General features: G+C 39.0%; 1 long non-coding RNA gene across 1 annotated transcript; it reads left to right on the plus strand.

The window, feature by feature from the left end:
• The first annotated feature begins 1,370 nt into the window (after nt 1-1,370).
• LOC309576029 lies at nt 1,371-5,080 on the plus strand. Its single transcript, XR_014226634.1, has 3 exons — nt 1,371-1,512; nt 3,139-3,346; nt 4,820-5,080. It is a non-coding gene; the product is annotated as an uncharacterized lncRNA (long non-coding RNA).
• Nucleotides 5,081-13,175: the final 8,095 nt, after the last annotated feature.

The following is a 13,175-nucleotide window of genomic DNA, read 5'->3' on the forward strand; positions in this document are numbered from 1 at the left end:
ATATTACAGTATGTTGGAAGGGTTTGAAAACTCACAAATTAGGAGACAAGAGAGGATGCTGCATATACTCTTTGAAAATCTTATGACTTTTTTCCTGCAGCCTTGGGATTTTTCAGCTTTGGTTCACAATTTTTGGAAATTTAGAACAACTGACAATATTTCTGTCCTTTTAAGGTGCTGCCATTTAACGCAGATGGTACTCAGAGGATAGCTTCTCTGGCAAAGGAGAGTCTTTAAAATGCATAGCTCATCTTTTAGAGTGCTTGGCACAATGGGACTGTGAGCCTTCTCTGAGAATTTCAGGCACAACCACAGTAAAAGTAATAAATAAATGAGGCATCTCATTCTATCCAGAGATGCTGTATAGAACTGCTGTTAAAGCACACATTTGCAAATAAAAGCAGCCTAAATTTAACTATGACTCAATTACATTAAATCTGACCCATTTTTGTTCTGTGTTTCAATTTAACACTTATTTACATTCTTAGACTTGGCGCTGTCGGAAGAGAAAGGAGGGGGAACAGGCATTTTCCTCCTCAGAATTGCCATAAAAAAATGGTGATTAGGAAAACACAGCTACAGTCAGCCTGAAGCTGAGTAGCTCATTTGAACCCACTATAAAAGAAAAGATCATTTTCTCATCCTATTAAAACTGAGTTAGCAATGGCTGCGTAGGCGGCAGGAGATCAGAAATGAACGTTCAACTTGGAGTTTGTACAAGTGGGGTCGGGTCCAAAGCAAACTGCCTGATTAGTGAAACAATTTGTTTTTTACAATGACAGCAAATAGGTAAATCTTGTGAGCGTCAGGAAATCCTGGAGGATTTTGAATGGGAGCACTGACTGGTTTGCAAGTTGCACTCTGATTAGAAGGCATCGTTGCTTCTGGTTTTCATGCTCATGTTGCAGGGACATAAATAAGAGGGACTAAATTTTCTAGGGGCATTTATTTCTCTGCCTCTTCCTCTCTCCCTCTCTTGTTTTTACAGTCTATGTGTAATGACTAATTGGCTGTGTTTCCCCAGCTATTTTATGTTTCTCTTGCCCTGGTTACAAGTCGTACTAAAGCAGTATATCCACAGGGACCTATAGACAGCCAACATTGCCAAATGATACGCAGCATTCCCCTTTCTCTCTAAGTGTAAAACATTTACAAGTAAATTTACAAATGCATTAAGAACATTTCCTCAGTTGACTGTTAGTGTTTATTTCTTCCCCTTCTCCTCCCGGGAGCAGACACCTTCCAGCCCCTCAACTTTCACACACTGCTCTCCCGTTACTTGCCTCCTTCCCTCCCTGTCGCCCCTTTCCCTCCTCTCCCTCCTCCTCCTCCTCTCCCTCCTCCTCCTCCTCCTCCTCCTCCTTTTCCAGTTCAGCGGCGCAAATTTCTGTTTGTGCCAGTGGGGCGGCCTGGCGAGACCGCAATTGCTCTACCCCACAGATTGACGAGCCCTCAGATGCCGATTTACTGTACATGGCAGCCACGCTGGAGCCGCGGCACATCTGGAGTGGAGTAAGCTTACTCAGAAACAGGGGCCAGCTCCAGCCGGAGCCAGCGGAGCCGAGCGCGGCGCTGAAAGGCAGCCCTCCTGCCTCCCCTTCCCTCCTCCCCGGGTACATTTCCTAATGTAAACAGAGGCCAGGGGGGAAGGACACAGTAACTCTTTGCTGCGTGTTTGTCATTTCATGTTCTTTATCTGCTTGAGGTCAAACTGGAGCTCTGGAAAAACAGAAGCTTTGCTTTCATTCTAAATAGCTGAAAGCCATTGCTGCTGAAGGGAAAAAAATAAAAAAAAAAGAAAGAGTTTGCTTTTGTGTTTATTTGTTCCACTTTATGGTAATTTCTGGGATAATTTCATTATCTGCAGTCAAATTGAAAACAAGCTGTCTATGCTAATGATACCAGCGTATTATTTTATGTACAGTAGGCGTGGAGCTCTTTAAACGACGAGTGGACTGCATTTCTGCTTATAGCTGTACTACTTTAACTTCTTTTTTTTATAGTCACAAAATGAGACTTTCTTTTTATTATCTTGAAACAAAAAAGATTAGCCATGGCTGCTTTGTTTTACAAAATGGTGAATACCTTTCACGGCCCAGTGCCAACCTGCTGTCCCACAAATGCATTCTACGAAGAACGTTATTGCAAAGAAAAAGTGTGCTTGTTCTGGGCCAGATATGCTGATTTTATAGTCCAGTTCACTGGGCTGCTGAATTTTAATATCTGCATGTAAAGAAGTGGGAGAGATTTTTGAGGCATTTACTGACTGTCAGCAATCTGAAAGAGAGCTCTGTGATCCTTTACAAGTTTTATATAATTTTTATTTCTTCTTTCTAATGGCAAAATGATAAAGTTTATAGGTTAGTTGTTCAAACAACATTAAATCATAAACAGAATCACAGAATCTACTAGGCTGGAAAAGACCTTTGAGATCATTAAGGCCAACCTATGACAATGCAAACATCCAATTTAAAATGGCTTTTCCCACTCAGTATTCCTTGCAACTCAATGGATTTTGCAGTGAATAAAGGAGAGAAAACAAACCTCAGAAAACATTGCTGATAACATACTGATGCTGATGTTGATTTAGCTGTCTTCATAATAAAAGTCTGATTCAGATGAGAGCAGTGGTTTATCTGGTATGGAGACTAGTTAAAAATCTCACTCAGTAAATGTATGAATAAACCACTGTAGGTCAGACCCTAAACCATTTTTGTCTATAGGAGTAGAAAATCTTTGACCACCACATGGTTTTCCAGGGATGTTGGTTCGTTGTGGCTTCTCAGTTCACAGGCCACACTCAGTATTTTGGCCTTCTGGTGGATAAAATTCCAGATAAGTAGGTTGCTGCTTTGACTGTCAGTGAAGGCAAACCTATCTATCTCATAGGAAGACTTGGGCTGGGCAGCAAGTGTGACTGGACAGCAGTTCTTGTACCATGGTAGTGCAAAGTTTCAGCAATGCATTCCCCACTCCCCCATAGGGCTCTTCCAATTGCTGTTTTATGTTCCGGGTAGATATACCATAATACTTGCACAAAAAGTAGCAATATAGGTTTCATATTTCTGTATTATTGTTTTAGTTGATTTTAGAAATTTCTTCACAATTGTGTTTTCTCTTACTTTCATGGTGTTTCAGATCCCACTAGGAAAGGGCCAAAATTCCTCAGGAAACATCTTGCCCAGGTCTCGGCCTTCTTACCAGGGGAAGCAGTGAGCATTACTGCCTTATGGCTCCTTAGAAACCGCTCGAGGTGAAACTCAGTAAGGAGGGGAGAGGTGTTGGTCACCATGGGAAGACTGAATTGCACATCTCCAGGGTCCGGAATGACCTTTCTGTGCCTGAGGTCAGAAGCAGCATCATGGATCCAGGGAGAAATGCAGGGACGGTGCACCATTTTGCATGATCTAGATGATTACTGAGATTGATAAAATGGTTTCTTTGCAGTGAAATGATTTGTTTGGAAAAAACTCCACACGTCTACACAGAAAGGCTGATGGAACCAGTCTCAAAAGCAAAGCTGTTTGGCATATTTCAGAGAGATCTTGGCAGTTGACTTAAATCTAAGGTTTTTCAGGGACAGTTGGATTTTGGCTGAGTTCTTCTGGAAGCCTGCAGGGCTTTGGCTGGCAGACCATTGCTCAACCTTTCGACTGCCAGGGTAGAGGATTGATGGCCTATCATTGCAGGATGGCCCACCAAGTAGTCTACCTTTGAACTAAAGACCTCAGGCCTTCCAGGTTTCAAAACTGGGACAACACTTGTTTTGAAACTTTTTGATGTGTTTTGGTATTCATTGGAAATATTTTTATGAATTACCAAATCCTGACCCCAAAAAGTGTTCCATAGGAGTTTTTTGAACAGCTGCATTCTAGTCTAAGTTTAATGACCCAGAGGGGAAAAAAATAAAAAGTTTCTCCATAAAGGAGAAATAAAACAGAATCCAGTGAATGAGTCTGAAGCAGGACTTCTCTGACCCCTATTTACTGGGTAACTCTGCCTGTAATCCCACTGGTGTCCTTGAACATCCAGTAGATTGGTTTGGGCTCAATGACACAGTTCTTGTCTTAATTTTGAACATGATATCCTGATAGGAATTGCTTAAGCATGGTTTATTTTTTCCCCTTTCCATTAGTGCACATTTGAAGTTGATTCAACTCCTTGTTTTGCACTAATGCCAAAAGTGACCATGAAGTCTCGAAATGAAATAATCTTGGTAGATGACTACGCATCCTACTGATTATGCTATTGTTATTATATTAATAGCATGTTCTCCAGCTTAAGCAATGTGCAGGTGCAAAACTCTCATTCAGCAGTACATGACTCTTTTATCTGCTGTTTCTTGCCAGTAGATTTCCTGCCCATATGAATGTTTCTTATGAAACTTCTGGAGAATAGCTGTTGGAGTTTCGCCAGTTGTAAGATAACAAATACATAAACAACCCCTTTCTAAAACTCAACAAACTCCCCCTTTGCCAGTCATCTCTTTTTGAAACAACTAATTCATGATAGATGTTCTGCATCTAATAGAAAGTACCAGTTGTGAGAAAATAAACAGTGTGGATTAATGTAGCAAAGGCAAAAGTAAGGACTTTCCTAGTGGTGCCAATAATGTCACCTCAGTGTGCCTGTGTATTGCTGTGCCCTTTTGGCTCACGTGGGTACCTCCCTTTAAATATGTGCCTGTTGTGACTCAGTCATTCACTCTGTAACACTTCTTTTGAATCCCACCCTGATACATTAGGTTTCAAAGACAATTGGTCTTGGCAAATAATAATCCATTTTCAGAGAAATATTAACTCTGTGTGGTTTTTTTTAGGTAAGCAAGATTTTGGATCTGCACACATGCTCAAACAGCAGTGAAACCTGTGAACTAGCACTCAGAAACTATATTTATTCCAGAAGGCTTCATGCTTTGTGACCATCATTCAGAAATGAAGACAGAAGAGCACTTTGAGAATCGGAGGGGATTAAAGGGTTTGAAAAGTGTATCAGTAGGTGTTAGTCTGCAAGAACATATGTGTGTGGGAAAAGGGCAGCTAAACAAACCCAGCTATTAGTACTGTACTTTAAAAGGTGATAGATCTCTTTAAGATCAAAATAAACTGAGAAATCTGCCTAGAAGTAAAAAAAGGAATTTCCAGTTTCAAGTGTGTTATTTCCTTTCAATGTGATTATTTACAGTATATCTTTTCCATGTTTTTTGAAAAATGTTATTGACATCTGAATGGTATTTCAGCATATTATGACAGATGTGAAACTCAAACACCAATATTTGCAATATCTTTGACCCCAGTATAAACTGTAAAAAATTATCCTATTGTACTTTCTTTGCCTGCTTTCAGTGTTTTGTTTTGTTAAAGCAGTAGAGGATTCATTGAACTGGAGCCTGCCATTTGTTATTGGCATTTCTCAGAAGAGTAAGAACAGTCGTCAATTATATATTTTCCAACAAAAACATAAACTCAGTATATAAATGTTCAGATTATAATTCCACCCCAAATATATATGTATCCTAAAAATAAACCACAATAAATGTTAGACTAAGCAAAAATGAAGAACAGGGAAAGAATGAAGTAGAGCTAAAAAGGGGGGAAAAAGTAGAAAGAAAACCACAACAATAAAAATGCAGGCATTAAGTAATATAGTGGCTATGGAAAAAAAAGAGCTTCAAGATGAAGTTAAGAGACAGAGAAAGGAAACTATCCACGATATTGTTGCAAAAGTACTATTATTACCTGTTGGGTGAAACTGTCATCACAGTCATTGCAGTCAATTCAGGTGTCCTGAAACACAATAAATAAACCCAAGGGCTTTTAAATACCCAAGACTGAATAAAGATGCCAAAGAATTTCAGTGATCATCAAATGGTGATTTAAGGCCAGACCTTTTTCACTATCAAGTTTAAATTGAATTATACAAATAAGAATTGCAATGTTCTTAAGAATGATCCTCTTCTCAGATTTTTCTGAGGGAAGAAATAAGACTTGGAAGCTCTGATTTTGTGAGGGAAAAACTAATTTATTTAGAACTAGGTTTGTGTTTTGAATCTCTCTAAAATGAAGATGCATTTTGGCTGGGGCTCCAAGGTGGAACCATCTCTAATTCTGTTGTACACCAATTAAGAAAGTATAATTGACCTTTTATGCAGAGTATGACTGAAATCTGTGAGTCTAAATTATTCCTGTAAGTGAATTTGAACAAATTTGGTGCTTTTTCGTTGATTCAGCCCCACCACAGGACTCAGTTCTGTCTTTAGGTGAGCATGGGCAGCTCTTGTTGATCAGTAAGGATTGTACAAGTGTGACAATGGGCAGAGCAGGACCTGTTATTTTTCATTAATTTCGTAAAGTCCAGTTGTAGTATGAGTATGTTCCTCATTAGTAATAGCACTACTATATTGGTTTTCCAACAAAACTTGCAAAATATTTCATTACTTTTTGGTCCACTGAACTACTGAACTGCCAGTTCTTAACAGAAAGAAGCTGTAACTGAATCACTAGTAAAAGAAGCAGGAAATTAGATAAATGGGTAACACTGGTTTTACATGTCTAAATGAAAAGGTGTTAGTTTCAAATACAGAGCCTTTCAATATATTTTCCAAATTCTCAAAAGTGCCTGACTTTTGTTACTAAAATGCTGCACCAAATTAACTGATAGTGCAGCACTGCTCCTATGACTTGAAATGATTTAGTGCATGTGACCAAAAAAGGTGAAAATTCCTTATATCCTGATAGGTACCATGATCTCTTTGGAAATTAAAAATCTTAAGGCTTTCATGATTGCAGGATGATTATTGGAGAGACAAAGATTTCTTTTCTGATAATTACGTAACAAGACATTATTTGGAGGAAGCTAGCATTGTAGCCAGATAAATACCCTTGCTCATGCTGCCTAGAAAACTGTGGTAGGAACAGTTTTTGAAACACAGACAACAAACATTGTGGAGAGAAGAACTCTTTTAACCTTCTCTTCTGGTAGGGAGATGGAATTGTAAATGCAGGACAACAAGCTACATTGGATGAGAATCCTCCCAACCAACTCAGCCACTTGTGTTTAACTATACCCATTTTAGGTTTCCATTAGAATCAGTGGAGGATGAGAGAGATCTCCAGAAGGTGAGCTGTATTTTGGCTCTTTGAATTGTCAGCTGTTGGAGTTCTCTCTCCATCAACTGCAAAGGGCATTTAAGGGTCCCACAACTCATGGGTAGCTGCCTGTATTTAATTGGGATGAAGCTGGGTCATCCAGTATACATCTTAAATGTAGGACATATTACAGAGCTACATAACAAATGGAGTTCTTGGTCCCATCTAGGAAAACCCAAGTTGAACTTCTCTAAGTTTATATCAAGCCAAAGTCCACTGCTAGGAATGGAGGAGAAAGAGGAAAGAGAATGCATCCTGGGTGAAGAAATAAAACATTTTCTCAGATGCTTACTCAATATTGTTGTGCTTCAGGCTCAGGATGTTGCTTCATTGTCAAATGGCTGATCTTTCCTTGTCATGCTTTCCTATTGTTCTCCATTCCTTAAATAATCCTGGCTTTCAGCTGCATTTTTAATCCATTTAATTCATTTTCAAACCCCCTAAAAACAGAGATTAGTTTAGCAGATCAGGAATGAATTAGAAAAAAAGATTGCATAATGGACCTAGTTAAATTAGACAGTTGCTACTTGCCTTTGCATAGTAATAAAGATGCAGTTAATAGCTTCCACTTTATTTAGCTGCTAAATTCTGTTTTGTTTCAGAAATCCACTCCACTGCAATAACTACATTGTTCTTTGCTCATTAATCTCTATTATTTGCTCTTTGAATTGTTGTGAAGTTTCAGTACATGGGCAGGCCTTTGGCAGAGAGATGAACGTGTCGATCTATTAGATCTTTTAGCCTCTATGATTTAGACAAAGTAGTACTATTATAATGGTTTACAGACTTTAGTGCCTCATCTTCAAGCTTCCCTGTTCACTCCATGATATCACAGCAGCTCTAGGGCAGAACTCCATTGCTGCGATTTGTTCTATACAAAGGGTACAAGAACAGCATAATGCTAATTATTATACAGTCAGTATAATACCACTATACTTGCAGTTAAATCAGAAAGTAAGTAGGGGATTACAAGTAATAACTGAGGTTTTTTGTTTTTTTTTTAAATTGCATTCATACCATGTATGACTTTATGACAATATATACTGCAGACTGTTGCCACAAACTTACTCCTTGAACTGAGTCTTGTACCATTACAAGCTCTGGCAGTAGGAGATATGTAAGTAGTTCTAGACATACTATATTATTCTCCAGAAAAAGAGCAGTCCAGTGCAAGAATTACACTAATACAGCTGGAAATGTTGAAGCAGATTCTTCTATCATCTTAATATTTATGTAGGCATTCTGTGAACAAAGCACCACTTGTTTTTCTCTTCATGTATTTTAAAAAAATGTATTGTAGTTAACATCTCATTAAACATGAAGGGAAAATATCCCAGGGAATTCCTTTTTCTCTGACCTCATAATCAATATGGAACAAATGTGGAGCAAATGCTTTATTCAAATTTCTTCGGTTAGGTTCCCTGAAATCCACAGTTCTCTATCGCCTTTTCTGCTTAGTGTACTTGCTACATCTGATGTTCAGTGGTCATAACTATAATCTCTCTCCCCATGTCTCTTTAATTTGCCTTTTCCGGTGATGGAGCAGCTCTTCACATTACATGTGTTTCATTTAAGATGTTCTATGTTTCAGTCAACTGTATTTGCTGTGTTTGCTCTCCAGTCTTTAGGGTGGCAAAGAACAGAAAAAGAAAAGCAGCCTGAAATGACTTGTTTGAGCTCCTACATAGGAAACATAGCAGAAGAATGTTATTAATTACTCCTGTATTTGTTACTCTCAATGAAATTGCTTACAGCATTTCTGCACTTTTCAAAACATATTCATTAGGGTAGGTGATTGACTTATCTCTGGGACCTCCTGCACTACTGGTAGCTCTTAGACCAACTGAGATAGACAATGCTGTCCCACTGCTGTCCCTTGCCCAGGGAATTTGGACTCTGGCTAGCAGAAGACCAGAAATCTGACAATTTAATGCACTAAGCTGTGGTCTGCTCTTCAGAGTAGCAGCCACTGGGTACCATCAAGTGAAGCTCACTCAGACCAGTTACCTCATTCTTTGTGTGTTTATTTGAATTTGTAAGGTGTTTCCTGAAAAAAACTTTTATGAGAGGTCTGTATATGTTCAGAGTCTCTGCAGGGGCCCTTTGATAAAGTCATACTTTTTGTCTCTGAACTCTCAGGAGAGTACACCCAGCCATTCGAATATTTGTGAGTGACCTCTAACTGCATAAATATGAATTCCAGTTTAATTAAGGATTTAGTTGAGCTCATATGAACGATATTTGCATGTTGTCCCATCTTCAGTCACGGCTCTGCCTGTATCATGGGTTCAGAATAGCACTTCAGACTTCAGACTGGCATAACAAATATTCCAGAGTCACTGAATAGGGTTGTCACTGTGGGTAGTTTACTTGGTTTCCTCAGCATTTAAAAATGGTGCTTGTCACCGATTCCCCACAAGCCTTTTCACTACCCTGCCAACTTCTTGAAGAGAAAAATAACTTCATATTGGTTTGAGGTGTTTCAAGAGTTATGTGAAGAGAAATGTCACTGTTTTTTTTTTTTTTTTTTTTTTTGGTAGGAATATTAGCTAAGATATGCAATTCACTTCTAAATAAACCACAATTCAGGAAACATTTATCTAGTCTCTCTACAGCAGAAATGTTCAGAAATATTCACATTTGAAAACGCTGTTGCACCAGTATATCTCAATAGCTATATCTGTTTGAAGAGCTTTATCTTTGGCAAAGTCCAGAAACCTGTTGCCATGCTTGGAGCAGAATCTATTTCAGCATCTGAAAAAGGATATGTCTTGCTGCCTTAGTTTTCCAAAGTCCTTCTACAGTGAACAGTGTACAGGTGAGAAATCCTTCCAGTGAAGATGCCTGTAGAGATGTCTGTCTCTGATGATTATTATAGAAGCACCTTTAATCTAAGCATCTTCCAGTAAATGTTTAAGACTTAGGAAGTTAGGTGAGATGAATCCTTTTGCTTACATTTACATATCAAGCTTCTGCAATGTGGATTTCCAGAACTTGACCTTTCAAGCTTAACCTGATATCTGAGCCAGTGGCTGAGGCCAGACTCCCTGGCATTTCCCACCGTGCTGGCTGGGTGTGAGGAGGCTTAAGGAGTCATATCCAAAACAAGAACATCTACTTACCATGATGTGTTCATGTGGACATCAACACTGCAAATCAGCATTATGCAAACAAACTCAAAAGAATCACTTGGGCCTTTGACTTTCCACCTATTGAAAGCTGTTCTTTGTCAGTTAAAAATACAAATGTCATTTTACCTTCTCTCCAACGGGAGGTCCACAGGTGACCGTAGTCAGTACAGTCAGTGCTAAGCTGCTGAAAGGGGAGTCAGGATTCACGTAAGAAGTTCCACGGTTCTGCATCAGATCAATACCTTCACTTCAGAAACTTAGAATTTTGTGCACAGTCAACTCTCAGGTTTACTTACCCAGGATTTCATATGTCAGAGCTGGAAAATTCGGTTCAGCAGAAACACAGATATTGCAAAACATCGACGAACCAAGGAATGAACTAAATTCCAGTTGTGAAAAACATGGTACACAGGTTTCTGTAGAACACAGGAGCAGTGATGGAAAAGGCATAGCAGAGTGTTTCTGAGCTGTACCAAATGTAGTCCTGTGCCAAAAGGAATACTGTTAATGGTACATGAAAATGGATTGAATCTACAGTCCCAATAATGCTCTACAAATAAATGGGAAGTTTGTGCATGAGGAGAATTTTGGAAGTCATATGGACATAAGAATTACCATTTTTTTATCAGACCCAAATCATGCCTTTGTGAATATTGTGTCTTTGGCACTTCCTATTCTCTTTCTTTGTTAGCCTACCGGCGTCTCAGTTATGCCCAGAATTCCCAGTAAAATCAAGATTCTACTACCTAAGCATATGGTCAAAGTCATTCTATGCCCCAAAGAATTTACAGTCTGAAACTGAGAGAACCTCCAAATGGTTGGAGCTTACCCTATTGACATAAAATGATCTATCTTTGGCAAAATATCCTAAGCATCTACTTAAAAGGTGCTGAGTGACCTCATTTAAACCAATCCTTAGGATTAGGCACATTGTTTGTTTAAACTTTTTTGAGATCCTGAGATATAAGAAGCTTTGGAAGTGCAAAGATTTTTTAACTGGCTTAATATATTTTTGTGTTTATTTGTAGATGTAGAACTTACTCAGTATAAAATTTGACAGCTAAGACTAGTCATGAAATGTCTCCAGGAAAATAAAAACCTGTTAACAATTTGCTGACATTCATGAAAACCCCTAAATGCTTCCAAATCTGCTTCCAGGTATTCATATGCAAGAATCTGAGATTTTTTGCATTGCAAATATTAGCAAATGCTTTTTAAATCATGCTTGCTTTTCACACACCGTTTATATAAGAGCTTTCTGAGTAGCAGCAAATTGTAGTCCTATTAAATTTCAGTTCACCTTCACACTGGTACTTAAGTAAAATATGTTTTTTTGGGTATTTTATAGACAATCCAAGAGTAGATGTCAACCATTAAGGATCTGAATATAAGGTTACAAATATGAAAATATGCTATTAATAATGAATGGGGAAAGTTCTCTCTGTTTTACACATGTGAGCAGTTCAGTCAGTTTACTAAACACTGTATTGGAACAGAGGAGACTGTGTATGCCTTTTCACTGCTTTTTGAATTTTTCTAATTATGTGTGAGGAGTGCAGCAAATAGAAAGAAAATAAAATGTACTTTGGAGTCTTGGGTTAATTACCAGCTTTGGATAACATTCTGTTTAAGGCAGCCATTTAATTTTTAAAGCATAATTCTTTTAAAGACAGCAGCTTTTAATTTTGCAATTCTTATACTTCTCGATGGGTTTATTTCTATTATATTCATCCTAGTTTAAATTTAACCATCTGGAGTGTAAGCACAAGTGGGAAATGGAGAGAAAATGTCACCTTTTTTTGCTTTCTCTTGTGTATACCAAGTTTCTTGAGACGATCTGTGGGCGATGTACAGAAATTTTAATAATTTAGACTATTCATTAATTCACTGGAGAAGATAGTGGTTTTTTATCATTTACAGTTTTGCTTCTTAGTGGTTCTTCTGTCTTTCTCTAAGGAGTGCAGAACTGGGCCAGGCAGGGAAATAAGAACATCTGCAGTTCAGTAATAAAAAAGGAATTATTCTGGAAGACTGACTGTTAGTCCTTATGTCCCCTCATTACTATCCCTTTCACTTCCTTTTCCTCATCTTCTCCTTCAGTAGTTGAGCTCCCAGTTGTATGGATTCCTGGGAGGAGGATGAGCAGCCCCAGCATACCTGGTGTACAGCTAAATCTGCACCCAGGTCTTGCATCCTGCTGGTCTGTTTGGGGACAGAGGAGGTAGCAATCACAGGCATCAGAACCAAAATGTGCTGTTGCAAATTCCTCCTGAGGTGTTTTTGTTCATGCTTCCTAAAAAGTTTTACCACAGCTTGAAGCAGCCTGGGCGTTGGAAGTTTAGCTTTACTCCTCTGACCCTGGCCCATTTGCTCTGCCTTTGTTTTGGGAATTTCCAGGAGGAATATGGTGGTAGGGTGTGTATGCACATTACCTCGGGCCCAAAATCAACGTGGTTGTCTGCTTTAAGTTATGCCTCTGCTGAAGCTGAACCTGCTGCAGTTTTGTGTCATTAAGGGCCTCATTTTGATCTGCTCTAAGCCCAAATCATTGGAGCAATGCATCTGTGCCAAATAACTCCCCCAAATGTGCTGGGAAGAGCAAGGTAATAGAAAGAAAAGCACCCCTGCAACTGCCTTGCAGAACTTATTTTCCCTACCCCCATCATTTCTATAAACAACTTCTGATGAGGAAAGTGGGAATTTGGTGTGGAGAGTGGGAAGAAGACATCAGCTTGGAGAGGCGAGGGAAACTGGGAAGGGCAGGAGCTTGGGAGTGGGGTTTGCAAACCAGACCCTTGGGGAAAGTAGCTGTGTCTGGAAAAATAGAGTACAGAGCTGACAGTGACTGCAGATGTGTTGTCACTGCCAACAGCCTTAGTGGCCCAGGCTGTCTTGA

This window comes from Coloeus monedula (assembly GCF_965178545.1).
Source record: "Coloeus monedula genome assembly, chromosome: 1".
Taxonomy (NCBI): domain Eukaryota; kingdom Metazoa; phylum Chordata; class Aves; order Passeriformes; family Corvidae; genus Coloeus; species Coloeus monedula.